Genomic DNA, 25,617 nt, shown 5'->3' with positions numbered 1-25,617 from the left:
GTGGTCAAGCAACCACACAACATACCACCCCACAGCCACTTGCAATTAACAGTGAACTGATGTATGCTTTCGGCCTGAGGCAGGAAACCAGAGTGCCCAAGGAGAGACATGGAAACAGTGAGATAATACAGCATCTCCATATAGAAATGCGGCAACACTGACCATATACTGCTGTATATATAGAACCCCACTTTAATTTGTTCAGCTGGTAAGTTCTTCATGACTGAACCACTGTATTAATGAGTTATTTCACTTGTCACAGGATGTCAAAACAAATTATAAAGCTTTAAGACACCTGCTGAGTGGGGGGAAGTGTGCCGACATGACTGACAATTGCTTTATTTTTCGGACACAGCGCCTGTGCAGGCTTTATTACTTTGGAGATTTGCCATTAAATCAAGGACAAAGACGGTGCATCCGGAATTGCTAATCATCGCAGCAGCGCTGGATTTTTAAAGAAGCCGACGGAGGGTGGAGAGAAGTGGCGGCTCTAGTACTAAGCCTCGCACCTCTCCGCTGTGAGTGTCATTATCTGACAGGAAATAAAGATTTGCTTCATGCAAGTTGACAGCTGAAAATTCAGTGGCTGCGGGAAATAAATATTTTTTGCTTAACTGCTGACAGCCAACGAATCAACTGTGTGAACGTCGTGGCTATTTTGATCAGGTCATATTTGAACGAGTTATTATAAAGCACTCGATCACTTCCACGTCAGCCAAACAAAATTTGACACAATATTTAATAGGACTTAACAAGTCAACGAGATGATGAATTAGTCGGGGGAATACTATCCATAGAATTGTCATTCTTTTCCTCAAGAGATTACAATGAAAGTCTGTATTGATCCATTGGACTCTCCCAGTTAAAGCACAGGTGCTAATCACTCAGACAGCCCACAGGGACTCTCAGAAAAAACACAGGCAAGCATCGGATCTGCCTTTAATCTAGCCGTATGTAAACACATTAAAGCTTTGCGCATGGCACCGTCATTATCCAAGCCCACACAGATGTCGTTTACTGGAGAAAAAAAATCCTTTGTTCGCTTGATGTGAGTGTTTTGTGAGCAGTTTCCATCACCCTGCCAACACGCATCTAAAGTGCTGCACAAGGAAGAACAGAGTAAAAGACGACCGGCGATCGTATCTTATCTGCAGCTTGTATTCGCTGCCAGGTTGAAAAAAACCAAACCAATTTTCACTTGGGATTTTCTAAGATTCATTTTTTATTTCAAGATCCCAGAAATGCGGCCGTTTGAAGTCGTCTAAAGCCGACTAATACTGCAGGGTTCACCTCAGCGATGACTTCACCTGCAGCACCAAGACCTTGAAATCCTTATCCATTATCCTTATCCGAACATTGTTCAATATGAAGATCTAGGGGCCACAATCTGGCCCGCAAAGTCATTTGATGAGGCCCGCACGATGTTTGGCTCAGTAGATTAATGATAATGTTGATATCAGGACCTATAAAGATCAGTAGCTAAGATAAGATGAGGAAGATTAGCAGCTTCAACAATAATACAGAGATTTCCAATAAGAATATAACAGTCAGAAATTTGTTGACAATGTTTGGTAAAGATGGACAAACACAAAGATAATTATACACAAATGTGTAATATAGCAATTAAACTCACACTTCCTCTCATCGACAGTTTAGCAAATATACACTTTGACTGGCCCTCAACCTCGACTACAAGAAATACTAGTCATTTGAGACCCTTGCCATAAATACTTTTGTCCTCAATATGGCGCCTTGTCCAAAAAGAGTATAAAGATTTATATACTAATTTATTTTTCTTGTGATTTAGGTTAATACCTTTGGGAGAAAAACAATCCACAATATTACATTTAACATTGTTACTAGAAAGACTTTCAGGAGGATCAAACGAACAACAAGACTAAAGGTTTAACTCGACCTGCTTGAAATACAATTTTACGCAAAATCAAAACTCAAATCAATGAAAATATCTTATTATTTTGCAACAATATTAAAGAATATTGGATATTAAACAATTAATCTTTTTAAGCAAGAATTGTGAAAACAATGAAAAAACACTGTTGACTACTGAACTCCATCAATTTTTATTAAGGGCTGGACTATTGACAGGACATATACATAATTTGTCTTCATATTCATGCATTCTACATGAACATATCCTGAGTGATATTGGCTTCTTGGACTTCCAACGGGTGCCAGAATGTTTATTTTCCTAATTATGGTACAATCCTGATTACCTAACACATGTGTGTTTGAAATAAGTTTGGTGCATCTGCCAGAATAAGTGGACATATTGGACTTTCATTCAGTTTCCGTTTCTTGTTATTTCTGTTAAACACTTTTGCAAGAGAACCACAAAAGAGCAGATGTGAGATTTCCAGTCTAGTAATTACAATTAGGAATAAACCTCAGTTAATTTATTCAAGTTAAATCATCAGTATTGTATTTCTCTCTTGGTATTGACTCTACACTGAATAGCATTTCTCGCTCTATATAATCATTCGAAACTGTACTGTCACAGTCAGTTAGGCGGTGTTGTAGCACTTTCTGTTTTAGTGTAGAATCTTAGAATAGGATGTAGAGAATGATACAATCAGAAGGGAGAGAAAAATTATGTAAAAGCATAGGAAAGAATAATCAAAGGTTGAGCAGAGAAAGACAACAAATGAAACAAAACAAGGGGAAGAAAGTTAAAGAGGCTGACATGAAGTCTCCACCTCCAAGGGACTCGTTGTATAAACAAAGCAGGGCATGACTACAGCTGGCTGGAGGAGGAGTGAAGCCATTATGACATTATAATGGAATCTGCTTTCTTAACCTCTTGTTCGCTGACATTTCGGATGGGGGAGAACTTTATGAAGTACTAACTTAGTCATGATGAGGGACTTACTGCATCTTGGAGAGGAAGAGTTGGATTTTCACATTAGTTGCCCTTTAAAATAAATATAATATGTTAAATTAATGTATACTACAGAAATTATAATACACAAATAAAATCATATAAACTTATTATGTGTTATGATTATCATGGGGCAACAAACTGAATAATTAAAAATACCTGCTAGTGTCATTGTTTAAATAAATTCAGGCTAAACAGGATCAAGAAACATAACATTTATTTTTGAGAGTAATGCAATAACCTTTTGCTCAGTTTTGGAGTTCTGGAAGATGTAGTTTGACTTTTAATAAAGAGAAACACATGATAGAAAACCACACGATCTGAACTGTGCAGTGAATTGCAAATTAAGGAGACGCACAATAACAAATTACAATATCATCTACAAACCGAAAACAACTGTCTAACGTTGCTTTGTTTAAAATATGTGTTCCGGCAAATGTGGATGACTAACAGTTCTGGGCAAATCCCGTTTGTTTGATGTAACACTTTTAACAGGCCATTTTGTAATGATTGTATATCCACAAGACTAATAACAGGAGGTGGTGTTAATTAGCTAATGTTAGCATAGCAGTGTGATGGACAAAGTGAGTGTGCACAGTAAATTTTATTATCAATCTTTCAGCCCGGACAATGACTGAGGGATTGTTTAAGTAGTTACAAGGCCCTGTGGCAAATCAGCCGGCACCCGAGAAGTGGCAGAAGATTTCAGAGCACGGCTGAATGATTGAATTCAAGAAGTGGATACTTGAACATACCACGGAGAATCTGGCAGATATTTCCTGCAGCTCCTCTCATTTCCATCACTGTGAGGACGGCACGTATAACATGGCAGCGCTAACATCAATTTCTGGCTTACAGTCCAAAGGAGGATGGATTTTTAGCCTTCTGGGATACATCACTAATAAAAATCCGGCGAAGTGCACGGCTGCCTGAGCAGCTCTGCTATGAAGACGTGTATAAAGTTTATGATAAACACTAAACATGGCGGTGAATGATTGTTCGGTTAAACTGCCTCTTGTCAACCAGCGGCCAATCAGAGATCTTATTTTACCACCTAAAAAAGAGACCGCATTTGATAAGGGATGATACACTTTAAGATGAATCTGTATTTTCCCACGTAAAGTCTTTATTGAACACTTTAAGTATATAAGTAATGTCTGCAATTGAATGCGGTGCTCTGAATATTGATCCGAGTTGATGGGCGGTATCAAAGGCCTGACTGGGGAGGAGGGAAGCATTTTTTTTTTTTCATGAAGCAACTACTCCAGATTAACTGATATAATGGGAGGAGTGGTGGGTTTGCAAAGAGCGGAGTCTTGTCTAGTAATTACATTCAGGAGTAAACCTCTAACGATCAGGGTTCATTCATCACTACTGTGTGTCTCCGATAGATCAGCTCCTATGCTTCTTATTGACTCTGTGCTAAATAGCTTTTCTTGTCCTTTATACTGATTTAAGTCGGTGGTATCGTGGTCACGTAGGCGATACCCGCTGTGTATCAATGTGTAAATCAATGCTTTAGGGGTGAGGGCAACTCGATCAGGTCAAGAGGAAAACGGGGACGAGAGCTGCAAAAAAAAAAACTTTAAATTGGTCCAACAATAAAATACATGGTAAATCAGAGTTATTTCCATGATTTCAACACCATTCGACAATTGTGAGGCCAATATTTTTCTCTCCTCCACTCTCTCTTCATATTAAGATACCATATGCATTCATTTTTCACCAATATACAAACATGCATGCGAGTGCACACACCTGCTATTGACCACTGATCTATGATATAGAATATAGAATACAATATAGAAACTGAGATATATACTGTATATCAGTTGTTTGTTTGTTTTTTTTGCCTTCTCTACTTATTACATTGTGTTTATAGCTTATCTTGTTTATCTTAGTAATGTATTCCTCAGATTTTTTTTTATTTTGCCTTCTGTAATTTCATTTTTTGTAAATAGTTTCTTTTATATATCTTAATATTGGTATTTTTTAAGTCATTATCCTGCCTGTTTGTCGTTTTATGTTATTGTTTTTTTCTCTGAATATTCCCAAAAGTTTGGAAAACTTTGTATTCCTGCTTTTTTATTTTTCTATTTTTAGACATGTTTATCTGTAACCGGTGCTGCTGGAATTGTGAATTTCTCTACGGAGATAAATAAAAGTATCTATCTATCTATCTTTCTATCTATCTATATAAAATCGATTTTAGGTCAGTAAAAAAGGCCTGAATGAATACATAGGGCTTATACGGTGCACTGAAATACGGTAAATTATATAACGAGAACAACCCGGTTTGTTAGCGATAATTAAGTACCAATTAGAATTGTGTCTACAATTCTGCTGTTTGTTTTGAACTACTCAACATATGGTCTAATGCTCCAATGGGAATATTATCAATTTTTTTATTGCCTGCATCAGAATTGGTCCTCTTTTTGACCAAAAGAGGGAGAAAACGCAAGAGGAAAGCTGTGTGTTATCACAACGACAAACCCTGGTTCACACCTAAACTCAACCAGATTTGACGCGAGAAGAAAGCCGCTCACAGGAATGGAGACAAGAACCGCTGCAAGGAGCTGAAGTACCGCTTTAGGAAGGAGTTGAAGGAAGCTAAAGTGGTACGTTCAAATAAAGTCAAGCAGCAGTTACCGACCAATGACTTGGCAGCAGTGTGGGAAGGGCTGAAGAGCATTACCAACTACAAGCCTCGAGCCCCCCGAGCCCTGAACAATCTCCTTGCTGAGAGCTTGAATACACAATACTGCCGGTTTGAACGTCGGTCTGCACTCAACACCTCTGACACCTCTGTGATCTCTGACACCTCTCTGATCATCCCCTCCACCACCTCCAACACCGCTGTTGCCACTCCATCAAAGGACAGCACAGGCATGGATGAGACCACTGCCCCAGAGTCCTGGAGAGGGACGTCTACAGACATTTCAAGAAGCTCAACCCCCAGAAAGCTCCGGGACCAGATGATGTTTCCCCGTCCACTCTGAAACAATGTGCCAGTGGGCCGACTCCAAAGGACATCTTTAACACGTCTTCGGAGTCCTGTCACGTCCCGTCTTGTTTCAAATCCTCCACCATCATTCCTGTTCCCGAGAAACCAAGGATCACTGGACTGATTGACTACAGGCCGGTGGCGCTGACATCTGTAGTCATGAAATCCTTTGAGGGCCTGGTACTGCCGCACCTCAAAACCCTCACTGAACCCCTCCTGGATCCACTGCAGGTCGTCTACAGAGCCAACAGGTCTGTAGACGACGCAGTTAACCCTCCACTTCATTCTACAGCATCTGGACTCCCCAGAAACCTAAGCCAGGATACTTTTTGTGGACTACAGCTCTGCATTCAACACCATCCTCCCGTCTCTGCTCCAAGACAAGCTCTACCAGCTAAATGTGCCGGACTCCCTCTGCATGTGGATCATACACTTCCTGGTCAGACCGCAGCCAGCATGTGAGGCTCTGTACAACTGTCTTGGACAACCGGACCCTCAACAATGGATCCCCCTCAAGGCTTTGTACTTTCCCCCTGGCTCTTCTCCCTGTAGACCAACAGCCAATCAGTCTGTTCAACTAATCAAGTTTGCAGACAACACCACACTCATTGGACTCATCTCAGACGGGGATGAGTCCGCCTACAGAAGGGAGGTGGATCGGCTGGTGTAGCAGCAACAACCTGGAGCTGAAGGCCAAGAAAACAGTGGAGATGATCGTCGACTTCAGGAAAGTCACATCCCCACCATCGCCCCTCACCCCTGCTGACTACTCCACCCCCTTCTCCATCGTGGACTCCTTCCACTTCCTTGGCACCACAATCTCGCAGGACCTCAAGTGGGTGCGCAGACCACCAGCTCCCTCACCAAGAAGGCCCAGCAGGCAAAGGATTTTCTTCCTGCGGCAGCTGAAGAAACACTGAAGAGATGCTGGTGCAGTTTTACACAGCCATCATCGAGTCCACCCACACCTTATCCATCTCCGTGCGGTATGACAGCGCCAACACCAGGGACAAAGCCAGACTGCAGCGCATTGTGCACGCAGCTGAGAAGGTGATCGGCTGTAAACTACCATCTCTCCAGGACCCAGAAACGTGCAGGTCGGATCACAGCCGACCCTTCTCACCCTGGCCACAGACTCTTCACACCTCTGCCATCAGGCAGGAGACTTCGTTCCATCAGGACCAGAACCTTCCACCACAACAATTCCTTCTTCCCCTCTGCAATAAGAATCATGAATACAAACATGTTTTAATTGTCTCCACTTCCACAACTGCACTTTATAAATAGCCAAAATTGTAAACATTATTGTATTAACTTTATAGCTTAATGTTTGATTTTGCACAATTGACCAAAGAAAATCTCTAATAAGCGGACCCTCTAATATTGACATTATTAGTTTAGACTGAGTCTACACTAATAATGTCAATATTAGTCTGATTCTGATTCTGGAAAAACAACATTGTAATGCAAATGTACATGTCCAAGTGTTGCTCAACTCTGCCGAGACTACGTTTACACAATATTTATCACCAATACAGTAGTTTATAAGTCTAACCTTAACTCAACTGCAACTAGTGTTTCATTTACAATGAGAAATCATGAGCTCTATTTACAGGGTCGGAGTATCCTAATGACAACAGATCAAGAGGGGTCTGTCCACTGTAGATCACGCTGTGAGTTTTATGGGAGTATAATTAAGTCTTGAAACGACCCAGTGAAATGCTTTTAACTAAAGGTCAACATTAACAACCCTGTGAGCGGCACTCGATTACTATGTATATCACAACATCAAAAAAGATGCTGCGGCACTAATGAGGGTGTGACCTTCATCTTCAGAATAAACACCCAGACCGGGCCGACACATGCCGCGCCACACCGCCTTTAACAGCTACGAGTAAGAGGTGCTTTGGAAATTAATAGTGTTTTAATATTCATGAAATCACAAGGCTTGATTAGCCGTTGAAAAACATATTTTCTTGGAGAATCGCCTTAATCTGGAATGAGCGGGTTTTGTAATACAACATAAATGTTAATTGTGTCACTATAGGTTCACTTACGGGAGAAGAAACCAATTAACCTGAATAAATGCTAGAATAAAGTTTAAGAAATGTGACTAGACCAGTAGTTTTTAATGGTAGGGGGCCCTAGGAGGGGCCTCAGAAGGGTCGAGGGAAGAGTAGAACGCAATATAATATAACATAAAATGTAGATTTTTAATAACTTGCTCTGACACATAAACACCCTTAATCTATGGATTCTCAATGTTTTCCAATAAGCACTCCAATTGTGACAATTTCATATTCTGTGTCAACTATTTTATTTTGTACAGTGCTTATCCGTTGATAGTTATGTACCCCTTGTGTTATCTTAGGGTCTATTTAGGCCCAAAAATAAATGTCTGGAGGTATCCCTTGTGTTGCCTCTGGATCAAGGTGACGACATTTCCTTTGGGTCATCTTGACCCTAGAGATAAAACAAGTGTTAATGGAAATAGGGAGTACTGAAAACACACATGTTAATAAATTCCTATGCTTTACATGACTGAATAAAAATAAAGAAATACACTCTGAAATGTGATGTTTCTTTACATAACTAGAAGGATTTGTTGTGTTTTGAAAGGGGCTACCGGCCATGAAGGATGATGGTGTTTAGGGGTCATTGCATGGTTAGGTTTGGCAACCATGGTCTAAACCATAGGTGTCAAAACTCAAAACTCCACCAATTATTAGTTATATAGTATTAGGTAGATTTACTTGATTAATCTCTTTGGAGATCCCTTCGGGAAATAAGGTTGGTGTACACAGCAGACAACAGAATGTACAGCAATTTTCCTAAAAGCAAGAACTAAGTACAAATAAAAAGAGCAAAGAGGTAAAGTGCAGCTATATGTAAAACAGTTAAATCCAGTGACACAGGAAATTCTGTTTGGACTTTTATTGTAAAACATAAGTATTGTTTGTACCATGACTTTTGTTTGAGTTTTTAAATGTTGGCCCTTTGTTGATAGGTTTCAACGCCCCTGGTCCACACAACCCTTTATTAGAAAGGTAACCCTGTTGCTCAACGCTGTTTAATATACTGAAGGCACCAAAGTGATTGCAGATTTGCTCCTGAGACAAACCTTTCATCTCCAGCTAATACCAATCAGCTGCATTAGGAATCCCTTACGTATTTGTTAATTAAATTAAGATTCATTTTAATATTCTAATGAGTTCTTAAAATTATTCCATGAGGAAGAAAACCTCAAAGCCTGACAAATAATTGGGGAAGTTCTACTCAGTATACTCATGAATATGTATTAATGGAATGCCACATTAAATCCCTAATTACCACATTACGGCTAATTCCGAGCAACTTTCAACTGGATTTGGAGAAGAGATTGAGGGATTAAAGAGGTGATATCAGTCACCACAGTTGAACCATCCAGCACTATCACACTTCCTTGCAGCTTATTCGTATTGATCACGCTGTGGAGCGGTTGCTGAAGGCCAGGCTTACCCTTGCCTAACATCTGAAAAAGCCAAACTGAGAAGTAAATAGATTTTTGATGCAATTTTATTTGGAATACTGTTGTTTGTTGAGTGGCACGAGATCCAGAAATATACGTGATAAGGGTGTGATGAAAAGGCTACAGCCCAATGCTTTATACTGCCCATTTTATATCCAATTTTGGACACTATTCAAAGGGGTTATACAAAATCTGGATACAGATGACGCACATAAATGTTGTTCAAATGTGTAAAATGTTTCCTGAAGTCTCAAAAAAACTGTAAAATTCAACCTATTATTATTACGAAAAGTTGTTACAAGGCCGCAAATCAGCGTCTCTGATAATGGAAAATAATGTTGGAAAAACAAAGTATCTAACAGACCATCTAAATGCAAACAAATGTTTCCCAAATGTGTAAAATGTTGTTTTCTGAAGTCCCAACCTGTATAAAAAATGACCCATAAGGAGCTTTTTGTTGATACAAGATCCTTACTTTCCATCTACAACACTAGAAAAGACAATCCCTATCTCCGCCAATTATCTCATTTTACATGACCTTATAAAGACAGTAAAAAAAAACTCTAAAACAACTTATGTGATTCAGTTGTATTGGCTCATCGGAGAAAAAAAGGTCATTTCCTGACTGTATCGAATCCTTTAGAGACGGCCATGGCGACACTTCTAGTTATTTCGGATTTTTTAATCCAGCAATGTTTTCTAGCAACCCTAAAACAATAACAAAAGGACATTTAGATATATTTTTTTTATCATAAGTGTAAAATCACGCTGAGTTATAAAAAAAAACAACCTGATGTAGGATGTGTGAGCAGCAGCAGTAAAATCCTTCAAGTCCTTCAAGACGTTCCAGAATCCAGATGATCGCTGATGCTATTATTTATTTAGTATTTCATTCATACCACGTATTAACACAACAGAGAACTCCACCTCACTGACAAAAAAACAGTATTCTGAATGCCTCTTGTCTCTTTACTTCAACCGATGATTCACACACACCCGCTGAGAACAGAACATTTCTATCCTTTGGATCTTTTTGGATCTCTGAATGGTTTTAAATTTGTAAGAGTCAGATGGACAGACAGATGAAAACATAATGTCCTTGGCGAAGGTAAACGGGAAAGAGACAGGAAGGCTCTTTGAACAAATGCAACAAGAGAGATTTTCAGGTAACACACATGCGCTCCCATGTTCAGATGGAAAACTACTCCCTGACAAGTCTTCTTCGCTAACCCTGGCATATATATATTTTCACCATTCACTATTTCTAATCCTGTCTGAAAGCCTATCTTGAATGTCAGGCTTCTTCCTAAATTGGCTCGTGTTCCCTGTGATTGATTAAAGTACTGTAACCCAGCTTTATCAGACCACCCTGAACTTTGTATTTCTGCCAAATCTATTAGGTAATGCATCCTTTGTTGTTGTACCGGTCAGTCTTTTCTCTTTCTTCGTCCTCTCTTTGGGAAACGCAGAGATCCGCTTGCAACGATACAGAATCCTCCTTCCTACCTGGCTTTGTAGTCGTGCATTACTCAGCTCTCAGAGCTAACAGAGGAGCTGCCTTAAGCTTATAACAGTTTGACAGATGTGGCATCCTAATTCACTTTTACCACCATTCAGTGAAATTGGCTTAAATTTATTGCAGGTCCTAAAGAGCTTGCACAGCCAGGCATAGTCAAAACAGAGGATGTGTTGTTTTTTTTAAGCTTTAGACCATGCCTTCATGCTAGTGTTAGAAAGACGCTCAGACTTCTGACATTGAGCTAACAACAAGGCTATAATTCATGCGTTCTAATGCTGTAATATCTCCCATGCCATTGCACACAGAGGAGAGATTGCCCCGAAATTACTGCTGACGCCTGAGTCCTAGACGTTGCACTTAGAGTGTCTCCTGCAGGACATTATTCAAAGACACATCGCCACACTTTTCCTACAAGACAAGAGTGAGCCACTACGGTGCCAAACACACACATGCTCAGACTGTGAAGCGTAGTAAGGCTACTCAAGGTCGTTTTCTGCGGTGGAAAGGCTATTATATATCCCAGAACGAACGCCTTTTTAATTCAGTCAACGCTAAGTACACCCAACAGTGTGGCGCTTGGTTGTAAATAGACTGTTTACATCAGTGATATTTAATCAAATGATGACATTTCTCACCAAAGAAGTAGGTCATACCAAACACTAGAAGAATATTTTGGCCTTTTTGCTCGTCCTCTCCTGGTTACATTTTTGATAGATTGCTGTCAAGTCAGTTTGATTCCAACGGCAGCAGTGAGCGGAAGAAAAAGCTAATAGCTAAAGTGTTCCTTTAAATCCATCAATCCAAGAGGGCTTTTTTCCACCTGTCCACTATGCCCAAGACAGATAATAACACAGTACAGTAGGTCATCTTAACCCAAGCTTTGCAACTATTTTCCCAAAATAAAACAATGAAAATATCTGTCAGGTACATTAAACAACAAAAACATTACTTAACTCATGTGTTATTTTAGGGTCAAGGTGTGCTGAAGGCCCCAAAACAAATATGTTTGTGGTATCCCTTGTGTTGTATCCGGGTCAAGGTGAACAACCTCCACCCCTGCATATGTATTTCTGGAAGCCAGGGAGGTTGTTCACTTTGACCCTGAGATTACACAAGGCTTAAAAAGCCCAAAAATGTACACAAACAAGTTGAATCCTGTATGCTTTATGTGTGTATGATCTTAAAAGAGGCATATATTCTTGAAATATTCTCGTGCAATTTCCAATTTCCATAGCAAGAAGCCTGAGGAAAGAGATGTGTTTATCACCATCTGAAAAGCAAATCAGCCACAAATAACAGTATAAATAGGTGAGTATCTCTGAGGAACACAGGCGGTCATTTTGAAAAATAATAATGTAAGTAAAATGACCGTAAAAAAAACAAGGATTATATACTGTAAAGATGGGAATAGGAGGGATAATATAAAGTAGGATCATTTTATTATTAGGGAGAAATCCAGCTAAGTGCCGCTATTAGGGGCCCCTTAGGAGGACCCAAGTGGCCATCAAGTATACCTGTATTTATCGAAAAAATGAAGAACACACACACTGGCCCATGTTTCATTAACTACCTGAGGGCCAAACCAATGCTTTCCCTCTAATATCTTCGTGTTGTCGTGAGTTCAACCCATATCAGATTGCAATACATCAAACGTAACTTCAGGGCATATTACTTATTCATATAGCTGCTGACATCTAAACTATGCCTTAAACGGTGCCACTTTAAAAGCCATTCCTCTGTGTTTAAAGCCCGTACTCGCATGGAGAAAAAAAACATGGTTTTGTGTGGATAATTCTCGCCAGGAATATGAAAGAACAAGAACAAGGCCATGGTTGTTTTCTACCTTAAGGACCCCTCAAGCTCCATCAATGCTGGTATATTTCATGTGACTACAAGGTCTAATAACGCATTACATTACAGTCACTAAAACATAGCCTTTGGAGTTGTTTTTTTGAGCACTTGTCCCTGTGGTACAAAGGAAGAACACAAACACTAGCTTGTGGAGAGATGATGTTTTTAGCACTTGAGTAGTTTGTTTTTAAATGTGCCAAATAAAAGATTATACACTTGATAAAACAGGTTACACGATAAAAACAACAACACTTAATTAGGATTACAAACCGCAGACCATCTTTAGCAGTTAAAAGTCTGGATTTTAAAGTCTGGATTTAGATATCACTTTCTAAAACAACAAGTTATAACAAGGTAGTTTAAATATGAAATAGCATGAATTTGTAAAGAAATCGCTATTTGAAGGACACGAAGGGTAAACCACAATCTATCAGGATTTATATATTTGACTTCAGTAATTAATATAATGCATTTTTATTAACAATTATTTTTATATTTTCTAGCAGCTTCAAAGTCAAAGTGAAGGTCTGTCTGCACAATACTGAATAAGCTATTCTAAATGAATGAATGACTGATTTGTTTTTTACTTCTTGTAAAACAGTTGTTTTTTGTCACTTGTATATTATCCTCTAAATAGATCCGAGAAAAGAAGTGGCGTCTGTGCCCTTGGGATAATCTTAAGTGCAGTCGAGATGGTTGAGATTGCTCTCTGCCTCAAGATGTTAGCATCAGCAACTTGGTATGCAGACGAACACAACAAAGGAAATCCATATGTGATAGATACAAAGACATGGTTTTCAGTGAAAAAGGAAAGCCGCCTCTGTGCGGGATTAAGTTCTTTAGATCTAATGATGAGAGACGGCCCTTTTTTTGTTTTTTTTGTTTTTTTCAAAAAGGCATTTTACTCTTGATAGAACAACGTCTCTGCTCCATCTCCTGAGGGTACAAATCCTCATCAAAGGACGGATTTTGTCAAACAATCCATAAACACCTAATGTCATATACCACCTCAAAACTTGCCTGTCTAGGGAGTACAAAACAGAGAAAAAAAAAATCAATGAAAAACAATATCTCCTAATTCACAATATTTTTGAAAACATGCAGTTGAGTGTCGGAGCTATTAAGCGAGAGCTTTTGGGAAGTTAGCTCAGCTCAGAATTCCTTGGTGGGATTTTTACTGTTCCAATCAATATCTGCGTCAGAGGCTGCCAGAAGATTTGGTAGCTGTGGATGCTCGGGGCTGAAAATCCGTGCCAGGGGTTGTGTGGGATGCTCAGATAAATGGGTTGCGTTTTGTTTTACGGCAATACTGCTTGTCTTAACTTTCTGTGTCTACCAGGGATTTAGGAAATTTGCTACTGTCCTTGGGCCTCTCTCTGCAAATGCGGCTTTGAATTGTTTTTTTGTTTTTTTCCGGCCCTGTTGCCCCAAGATTACATACATATCCTCCATGAGACATTCACAACTACATCCAAGCTCTTTGTTTGTGTTCTATCCTAAACAATGTTTATGTTTCACTGCGAGTATGAAGAGTAACTACTATTCAGATTAAAGGGTAAACTGAGGATCTGACAATTTGTTTGTCCAAAACAGTGTTTTATCTTTGAATGGATAGATTCTAGCCGAAGCCATCAACATTATTTTTTAGTTAAAAACATTTATTTAAAATTGTGTTTTGCTCAAAAATGAACAGGTAAATTAACTGTTCAGGTATTTATTTAAAAGGATAATTCATCCAAAATCCACCTTAGGGTTACTGTTACGTAAGAAGACATTACACATAGTACAAATCTTAGGATTTTCTTCTTTTTTTTAAATCTTTGTTGAATTCCAACTACAAGCTGTTTTCTTACCAAAAGAAACATAAGAAATGATCTCCAGTGCAAAAGAATAGTTGCTAACAAGTGAATAATCAATCTGGCGGTTACTTATTTTCATTTTCAAATCCAGAAACGATCAAGTTTTGGTCATGCTGGGGAATCGACAATTGGCACGGACACACAAAGCATGTTTTAAATACTCAGTACTGCCGAGGCATTTGGGTCGGTGCCACAAAAGGAACCGAAGTTCGATACACAATCCGAACTAAAGGTCTGGATTATTTTCAGAGTAACACATGTCATTTTGGAGGCATAAATGTATGTCCATATGATGATCGTGAACTGAGCCAAATTTCTACGTCCAAAAGACACTTAAAAACATCCATCTACCACCATACTACTCTTTTTAACGTCCCTGTGATGTAATATATAGATTTAATAAAAATTTAACAACAATTTATCTTGTCAATGGAGGTATTTGTATATTTTTAAGTGTCTTTTTGGACGAGGAAGACAAAGAAAATAAGTCATTTGCGACCATCGTGCCATAGTCGGCATAAGGGTGAGTAGAAAATGAATTTTAATTTACGGAGAACTGTCCCTTTAAGTAAGAATCTGACTGATCTTGACTGAATCTCAGGGATTACTCTCCTAATCATCCATGTTACACCCACTACTGAGTGTTTGTCGTTCATTTGCTAAAACAGGCGACACACAAAAAAAGATTTGTTCATCAAGATGCGTCACACTTTCCTGAAGAAAAAATGTCATATCTCCCATCTCATGTCATAAGGTTTCCCGAAGCCTCCCTTCAAAACCACATGAGAAAAGCGAGGATTGTTAGGCTTATTAGGTCAGCGTGGGATTTATTTTACACACTGATCACGGATCCACTCTAAATCACATGGGTATCATTAGAATAGAGCCTGAGGAGTGTATGGGTGCTCCGAGAACGTGTGTGTGTGCTCAGGATACTGAGACTCTCGGTCGATCAATAGGAATGGCGCAAACAAAGTCTCTCAGATGTTTGGTTTACTTTTTCCATTTGTGTTTTTTCAGTCGACAAGATTAAACAATTGTTGTCTCTGCGAATTATTTCACAAAGAGTGAAGCAAGTTGAAGCCATTTTCAGTTTCAAAGAACATATATTGAATACGTTGTTTGGGGCATTGTTTGTTTTGTTTTTTCTTTGGGCAATGTTGCAAATAATTGAAAAAAAAACAACATCACTAAGCAATTAGTCTTTATAAAAGCATATGCCAGACACAACCGCCTCAAAGTTAATTTAGGACCAAGGCTGCAGCTAGTGATTATTTCAATAATCGAGTATTTTACTGAAAATGTTTTGATTTATCGGATATAGAATATTCATTTATATAGTTTATGAGGAAAGCAAATACGAGGAATTACATGAAATACACATTATTAACCTTCATTATCAATGTAAAATAAAAAGCCAACTGATTTTAGTTGACAAAGAAAAGAGGGGAAAAATAATACAGAATAACACAAATAACTTAACAGATTTCAAGTATGTATTAGCAAAATGAATTAATTATTTTATTTATTATCTCTTAGGATCCCTACCAATCTTTTTTGAGCTTACTTTGGCAATAATGTTTGAAGATTAAGTAAACCATTACTTAAGAAGGAAAGAAATATTGGTTATTGGATATAATGAATATTATCCTTTAAATTAAATTAAGTACTAGAGTAATTATAGAATTAGTTTGACCTTTTCTTAACACCATGTAGACATATACTATTACATATAATATACTATATTATATCGCTTAATTTATATACAATATTATATTTCTTCAAACAAGGATGTTTTTGGATTGTCTGCCTTTATCCGTTGGTGTCCAAGCCAAATAATTAGTAATGTAATTGCACTGTGTAAATAGCTGAATTGTAAATTGTATTCTGTTATTAGTTTTTATTGTTGCACAGTGTACCATAAAAAATTCAGAATTAGTGGACCCACTCCACTAATATTGGTATTAACTAAGAATTCTGATACTGATTTTTTTTTTAACCGTTGTTAACAGGAAAAAAAAAGGCATGTTTGGATTTTCTGATATTCTGATTTACAATCTGGAATCCACAATTTCCTTAATTCCCATTCGTCACTCTCTGTGGTGAAGATTAAGTGCTAGCTCATAATGTGGTTCTTCTACTGTGAACGCTGTGCAAATAAGTATTAAAGAAAACTATCCACTGTCACGTTGAGCTCATTGCAATCAGTTATATTACAAATCCTAAAGTTAAATAAATCACATTGTGTGTGTAAATGTACAGCTTGGCAGAAGGCCTGCACTCTTAGGTAAGTTCTAGTGTTTGATATTATTATGTTAAATCGTATCATTACAACAGGAACATCACAGGATTGAGACCCCTTCTCAGTGGTTTACCTTTGAATAATGAAATGATGGTGAAAAGATTAACAAGACCTGACATTGTGAAGCTCAACAGCGGAGTAACGTCACACTTGACAGGAGAATACGGCTGAAAATGAGATTGGTAAATACACCAGCAAATATTTGTCCATGGCAAAGCAAACAGGGAGACCCGAAAGCGTGAAAGGCCCGACGCACAGCGTGTGTTGTGCATTGAGGGCGGGAGGCTTCGGCAATAAATGGCTTTTGTTACCGTTTGCTGCGAAGATGAGGGCTCTGTGGAATCTTAAATGTGGATGCTGCAGGTTTAGGACTGAAAAGAGGGTGTGATTAAAGAGAATGTGAGATGAGAATGCCTCTAAATTCAAGTGTGTCAGAAAGCATTGAATCATTTAGTAATTTTCAACAAGGCAGGGGGGCTCTGGCTCAAGAGAAAAATCTTAACACAAAGGAAGCAGTACAAAAAACTCCAGGATGGAATCCAGTCATATTTGATTTCTGTCTGTGGTTTTGGTAATGCTGTAGAAATGGAAATCCACAGCAGGAATGGAAGAAAGTAGTCACAATTCTTTTTGACTGACGTCCTCCAGCCCAGAGCATGCTTGACAAAAGGGCTTATCGAGGCTTACCTTGCTCCAACCCGACCATTTTCCTCTTGTTTTGTTTCAATCTAACCTCTTCCTTCAGCCCTCGCTCTTATCCTCTCTGATCCCCACTTCATTCCTGCTACTCTCAGATAACCATTTCCATCCAGCAGCATTATATCATTCAACACTTAGATCAAGTGGAAATTTCCACTGGCCAAAATAAGTTGGAGTGTCATTCAACGCTGTGATAAAACACAACACATGTGCCTCACAGTCAGATGCACCTATGTCAGTTTTCACAAATACAAATGAGTGCACATAAATGTGGGGTTAAATATACCAATGATGTACACATGAAATTAAATGTGTCAGAAGTAGCAATGAATTACCTTATATAGCATGGTTTTAATCATAATGTTGTTGGTTTTTTTGTTGTCTTTATATCTCCACCTCATGCATCTCTATGTATTTTATTTTATCAGCAGGTCGGTTAAGAAATACCTCATAAAATGTACCACGTATCAGTCACAACTAGACAATTTCCTATACTCAGATCTCCATAACACTGAATTGGATATATTTCACTTTGTTTTGGAACAGTTTTAGTAGACACTGATTTAGTTATTGTTCCACTTTCTTTTTGTTAAATTAATAGAACTGAAATTTAAATTTTGTCAAAAGATCAACTTTAAAAGCAGATGGAGGGAACTGTATCCTCTCATCCTCAGTCATTACCACCAGAATCTTGTGGAATTGGATAGTTTCCGCCAAGGAAGTAATGACTAACGCCATCTATCGGCCAGAAGTTTAATATCAACACCAAAATAATCAAACACTTTTTTAAAAATTGATACCAAACTTTTTTTTTTTTTAAACGATAAAACGATTATGAAAAATTGTTTTTATTGTAAAATAATATACAGTAACATGAAAGAAATATGAATATACAGCGGTGTATCGTTTTTTTCGTACAACCCTAGTGAGAACTTTCGTTGTTTTTAAGAATTTAGTAAGGTACACTAGAAAATTAATACTATCCTTGCAACACAGCACCAAGGCAACAGAAGCCTCCATTGGTTCTCTTTATATCGGATAAACACTGTATCTTTCAAAAACCCTGCAGAAACGGTTCAAAGATTCGCTCTAATCAAGGTTGCCTCAACTTGGATATTCAAACAAACAACCTTCCTTCTGGAAAGAGGCTCCGAAACATACAGAGTAGAACAACCTCACGAACAGGGATCCTACATTGTAGACTCATCATTTATTACTAGTATTGTTCATGTATTTTTCAACACCTTTCAATTAATAATGTGACTCCGGTTATTATTGTTTTTGTTGTTGCTTTTGTTTTAAGTGTTGGTTATGCTCTGATGTTGTTTCGCCGAACTGTTTTATCCTATTGCTAATGACAATAAAAAAAATATTTAATCCTTTGTGTAGTGGACTTTTAACATTATGTCTGGTAATTCCTGAAATGTAATTGCCTATTAACGCTGGTTAGTTTAAACACGCACATAAAATAAGAAACACATTTACAACGTGTTTATAATTAACCATGGGTGTAAAAAGGAAGCAAAACAAATTGGAAATTCATTAAAGATATGAATACATTGTTTGGTCTTAAATTATTGTTTAAAGAAAATCAAGCAACAATCTGTTTGGAAATGAGTATTTTTCATCATTAAAATGACTGCACTGCTATGTAATCACATTAAATTGGATTGTGATGTATTAAAATGTATGGTAAGTGAAATCAATGTATCTTGATTTGTATTGGAATACTGTTTAAGGGATAGATTCACATCTCTAATAAATGATCTAAGAAAACATTAATGCTGCAATTATCTACCTGCCATCTTTGGATCAATTACAATCCACTGGATATTTGTTATTGAATTTCTGTCAATATGCATTTGTTGATGTGTTTATTAATTATCAAAAAACATTGGCACTCATCCTTGTGTTTATTGCTGGAACATACAGTAGTTGGAGTTGTTCCAGTCTTGTTAACAGCTTTTCTACAGAAATATCATTTGAAAAATGTTGCTTCGATTCTCATATGCTTTAAGTTTCTGTAGCTCGAGGAAAATGCTCTGAATACCTAGTTTCTTGTTAGACTCTGATCTCGGCGTTGCTTAGCGACTTGAAAGCCCAGCATGAAAAAAAGAAATGGAGGAGAGACCTTGCAGGTAAAACATTTTTTGAATCAATAATACGCTAACACAAAACACCACCGAAAATGAATCATCTCTTTTCCGTCCCATTATCAGCATTTCCTGAAAATGTCATCGAAATTGGTTAATAACCTTATTTAGTAACCGACGAACAAATAAACACAGACAGAAGAGTGGAAGCACATACAAATGCTTTTTCATTAGAATATAAAGCGTAGAGAAACATATAGATTTGATTTTTTACATTTTATCTCACAGCACAGGATTACTAATTGCCATCGAGTTTTATTTGATATTTCATTGTTGGCTGTTAACAAGGATGCATTGAAAATACGATATTTACCTCACTTTTTATGTCTTTCTTGCACAACTGCATGAATATTTGAAGTGTGTTTTATATCAAGGTGTTGAAAATGCAAAAGCCCTAAATCTTGTCTGCTTAAGGGATCAACAAAAATAAAGTGTCATTTAGGTAAAAATAGCCAAGGATGTAAACAAACTCTGGAAATAAAAAACAAGAGATCATCGGAATGTTTTGCCTTTCGTCTTCGCCTTCTTTTTTTTTGCTCTAACCAATGTCATTTTGACCCGAAGCCACCAATTCATCAGAGTTACCGTCTCGGGAGTGCGAGCCACAAGGCTATTTCTGTAATGACCCAGATTTTCAGGTGAATCTGGATCCGTACCAGAATAATAGCTGCAGCAAAAAAAAAAAAAAAAGCACATACATTAAGAGTGTTTTCTCCTGACTTTGAATTTAAAGGGAGTTGATTCACTTCTTGATTTCAAGGATCAATTTCTTAAAAATGTTGGATTATTACAGAGGAGGAAATCTGACATGTGAATCTGAAAATTAAAACCAGGCGCTCGTTAATAACCCCTAAATCTAATTTCCTTTCATGGTAATTTTATCAGATTAATATCAATTCATTTCCTTGAGTCTTTTCACACACAGACTGATGGCATGATGATGGTATCGTTTGGAGAAAGATGTCATTTCGAAAGGCATCTCTTGGAAGGAACGTGAGGGCGCAGATGGGCTCGGAGCTGGATGCAGGAATTTCTTTGTCCAAAAAATGCTACCATGAAACTTTGCCAAGCTGGCAAGAAATAAAAATAGACTGCAGTCAGGAGCAGCGCAGAATGAAAGAAAGCCAGAGCAGGTAGGTGGTTTACATGGCCACATAGGGACATAGAAAATCCCTCATTATCTACAAAGTTTGGAGTTGAGGTCCCCCTTTTTATTTGAAGAACTCTAGTACACTTAAATGTGATGTTGATAGTTAGACTCATTTTTTACTCACCCTCATGTCGCCTAAGGGTTGGGAGAATTTTGAGAGTAATTTGTTCCTTTTTTTCGAGCCATTGACATCATTAAGTCCATGTTACTGTCGCCAATAAAATTCAATTTTCTTTGCCCAAAAAGACACAATAAAATTACCTCAGCAATGCTTGTTCCAGAACCCTCATGCCATTACTCAAGCCTTAACTTCTTAAACACATCAAGGAGTTTCACCATCTCAACAATAGAAAGCATCGTCCTCTAGTACCTTAGAAGACACAGAACATTTAGCCTTCATCATAGAGCTTGAAGCAAATCCACAAGACTCATGCACATATGGGCAAGAACTAAAGAAAAAAGGCAAGGTGGTAATGACAGGTGGTCCATTGATGCGACTCCCAGGATCCTCAACAGCATGCTCTCATTATCGGGTTTCATCCATTGGCCAAAAGTATAACGTGTACAAAACAACCTCGACAAGTTCAGAAGCTCAAACCCACAAAGGGAATACTTTTAAAAATTGGCTGCCAAAAATGTTGAGAGTCAACAATGTGTGTAAAACACTCAATAACTAGTATCAAATATCTTTCTATAGTTTCTTAAATAATTGCATAATGTTATTTTCTCCCTCTATTTTTACGACTTCCACTCGAGTTACGGTTCCTAAGGCCCAAACGTATTCAGCAACCTAATGATTAACCGTGTCCGACAACATTTGCGAGGAAATTGATGGGAATTGACGACCAAGACTGGCTGTTAGAATCACCTTGAATTTAAGGGGAGTTTATTTTTTTTGACCGACTAAACCTTTTTCTTTTTTTTTTTCCCCTTTTATCTTTAACCCGACAAACACATTTACGAAAGGTAAGAACTTCGAGGTAAAAGGAATAAATCACATATATCATCAAGTTTTTGTTCACTTGGGGTCGTACAAATGTCGTTTCTGATCCTACAATGTCTTATTTATAAAAATACACTGTATAGTACAACAATAATCGCTATACAACACGAGTCTCTACTAGGAAGCTTATCACTAGCAAGTAGGGGTGTGTATTGGCAAGAACACTAAACATCACGATACAGGGACACCAGTATAATGTTTGCAAAATATTGCGATACTGTAGGAACAAAGATATATTTGTATTTTTGATCGAGTACTTGACTCTAGCATTGCAGACTTTTAACAAAGTCATAACTGCTTTTATTGGTTTTGAACCAAAATATGTGATCAGCTGCTGGAGTCGACTGTATCCTCTGGTTCTCTTCGGGATCTTGCAAGATTTTATTATTCGGCGGAGGACGTAATGACTGTCGCCATCTAGATGCCGGAAGTTTAATTGCAACACAAAAATGAACACCGTTTATACTTGCATGTCAATTGTACATTAAAATTGCTTTATTTAACTGCAAACCATAAAATAACTATGGTAAAAAATGTAATATTATTTGAAAGCCAAAAAAAACATTTAAAAAAAAAAAAGAAAATCAATAAAGTGCTGTCAAATATCGATGCACTATTGTAAAAAGAATATTGCGATATATCTCCTTATTTTAACACCAATACTAGCAAACATTGTCCAGAAATCTAGATTTCCTTCTCTAATGCCAGAACCTCTGCTTCTACCCTGGACATATTTATAAACAATATTAAGATAGATATGAATATAGATATTAAAAAGATTTAATATCTGTGTGTTTGCAAACATAATACCACAGATGATAATAGTTTACATATAATCAAATGCAAATGCAAGTATTATATGTGAACTAAAAGCATCTGGCATTTGGAAAGAAAATCTACTTAAAATACTGATAAAGAAAATCTAAATGAATGCTTTAATGTGCTATAAACTGCCATTACAGGTGCAAAATGTACACAAAAACAAACATTCAGTGATGCTAATATATTCAAAGAGCTGTTGAATTATTTATGAGAAAATCAAAATCAGCAGGGCAATTTGAACTCATGGCCTCTAACTATACATCCCCGTGAATGAGAGTAAAACTTACGATTCAAAGAGTAAACTGTAACCTTTTTTTATGTAAGCCCACAACTGGGCAATCACACTCTTGAGCTTCAGTTTATGGTTCACATAATATTTTATATGTTCATCAAGTTCCTCTGTGACCATATTGGTTCATGAAATATCAACGCTATATAGTTATCATTGGTCTCGGCCAGAGAGTATACGAGTTCGAATAAACCATTATCCCGGAGACTCACTTTTCTCCGTCTGCCTCGGAGAATATTGGAAAAATGTAAGAGAGAAATGATTGATGAAATGGTGTCGCAGTTTTTTAATAATAAAATGAACGTGTTCATGCAGAAGTCATGTAAAAGAATGATCAGTTGGCGAAAAACACAAAAAAAATGATAAAAACTTTTATTGGCAGCTGTGATCGGACTTAGGTCACAAATCTTAATCATGCAAAGCAGTAACAACGTCATCGGAATGACAGAATTAGAATCATCAGTATCATTGTTCGCCGTATTCTCTTGTTATGAAATAGAGCAGTTTGAGAGGGAGCGATCCCAGTGAGTCACTACGCATTGTTCTCCCAGTAACAGTCACTCTGCCTTTGAGTTATGATTCGCTAAAACCTTTGTTCACTGACCGGGAATTGAACCAGGAGAATGTAGGTCAAGACGCTACACACCTCTGCATGTTTCCTTGAAATACTATATTACAATAGGCTTCCTTAGAGTTCCAACTTTACTAAGTGACGTACCCACAAGAAAAAAGATAATTAAATAAATAAATAATATTCATGGTTCTTATTATTTAGCAAGATGAATATGAATGTAACCAGATTTCGGTCTTAATCTGCTTGTTAACCTTGTTTTTTAATGTGCATTTAAAGTGTGCTTTTTAGAGTTTTAGGGAAAAATCTTGTCCAAAATAACCCACTTAAAAACATCCAAATACCTTCATACTGCTGGACTGTAATTCCTTGAAACAAATTAAATAAATCTGGATTTTTAGCTGGATTTAGCGGAAGATCCCAAGCTATCGGTGTAAATCTTGGGCATGGTAACTGACACTTGGAGCTGCAAAGCTGAAAGACTGGAAGCTTCTGCTATAAAACAAGCTTAATATATACACAATTATTGAAGTTTTTCAGAATATTTTTTTTGTCCATACTTCAATACAAGAGGGATAAAACAGACGAGCAGTATGGAGGTATTTTGATATTTTTAAGTGCATCTTTTTGGACTAAGATGAAGACAAAGACAAGTGTCCTCCGTTTGCTACAATAGCATCGATGTACATTTTGCCTATAGCTAAAAGAAGTAACTATCAATTTAAGTGATATTAAATATGTTTTATTTATAAATAATGAGTGATTGGAGCTGCAGTAAAATAACTGTATCTTTGTTTTACCTCAACATAACTGTTTTAACTTATTTCAAGCTGAAATATATATTTCTAATTTAAAGTACGGATTTAAAAACTCCGAAAAATACTTTTCACTCACATGTTCTGAGCCATAAACACAAGGAGAATATCTGAAGGAGGAAGCTATACCGAGTCAAAATGTGGATTTATTTTTGCTATCAGGGGAACACTCTGGGGTCAGTGGATCTTTCAGAAGCTTCAGCTTGCTTCTGAGACTGATAATGAAATCTATAGCTGCACTCTGGAGTGTCGTGCTCTGAACTAGGAGGTCGTTGGGATGACTATGATGAATATTGGTGAAACAACAGGTTGTTGTTTGTGGAAAAAAAAACCACATACTGTATCTTAGCCAGGTATTGAAACCTAATCGGGAAATAAGAAAGATCCAATATCTTTATTAACAGTTAAAACCGGTGACCTCATTATTGATGTTATTATCCTGTTTTATTATACCACGAAATCTGGGTTGTCCAAGAGCAGGCTTGTGAACTAAAATGCTTTAGTAGTATCAAGAAATGCTGGGTCTTTCGGTTCCAAGTCTCGGTACCCAGTCACATGACCAAGACTTGGTAATGCTGCCGGTAATTGGCTATAATGTTTACAGCTTGACATGTTCACATCGTAGATCTTGATATCCTGGGGATGGCACCGACTATAGCACTGGGATGCACACGATGGTCACGATCAATTGATGTCTGCCGACCACCAAGTGATATAAACACCTATGTAATGTTCACATGTTTCTGTGTTGTCATTCATAACTAGCTTAAATGCTATGTGTTTGACTGCAATATTTTATGGGTTTATTGGGTTAGTTAGTTAAACAGCTTGTACGATTGTGTTTATCTTGTCCAAACCCTCAGTACTACTTTTTCTATTGCTGAATACACTTTTGGCCAAAATAAGATAAAATGCAGTGATTATTAAATTGTTTTGTCACTTGCTTGTATGTGTTCTTTTTCACTTGAATTAAGTTTTATCCTTAAGCTTGAAGTTGAAAGTTTAACTCAAGATTTGTACTATGCGTAATGTTTTTTTTTAATTGATCTTATTAAATTGGTATTGAAAAAAGTATCGTTCAGTAACCAGTATGAAAGTGAAGGTATCGGTATTGATGATAGCCAGCCCTATTAAAACATTACCCACAACTTCAGCTTGATGAGCATTTATGGTATA

The 25,617-nt window shown here is 37.5% G+C and overlaps 1 protein-coding gene and 1 pseudogene across 2 annotated transcripts in view; one reads left to right on the top strand and one right to left on the bottom strand.

Moving 5' to 3' along the window:
* The window catches only part of nlgn3a (neuroligin 3a), a 207,340-nt gene that overhangs the window by 168,707 nt on the left and 13,016 nt on the right, over positions 1 to 25,617 (bottom strand). The window lies entirely within an intron of this gene.
* Positions 5,995 to 25,617, top strand: part of LOC148071846 (uncharacterized) — a 57,994-nt pseudogene continuing 38,371 nt past the window's right edge.

The sequence above is a fragment of the Callionymus lyra genome, chromosome 9 (assembly GCF_982586985.1).
Source record: "Callionymus lyra chromosome 9, fCalLyr1.hap1.1, whole genome shotgun sequence".
Taxonomy (NCBI): Eukaryota; Metazoa; Chordata; class Actinopteri; order Syngnathiformes; family Callionymidae; genus Callionymus; species Callionymus lyra.
The sequence above is the reverse complement of the archived record's forward strand: the minus strand, read 5'-3'. Positions and strand labels throughout refer to the sequence as shown.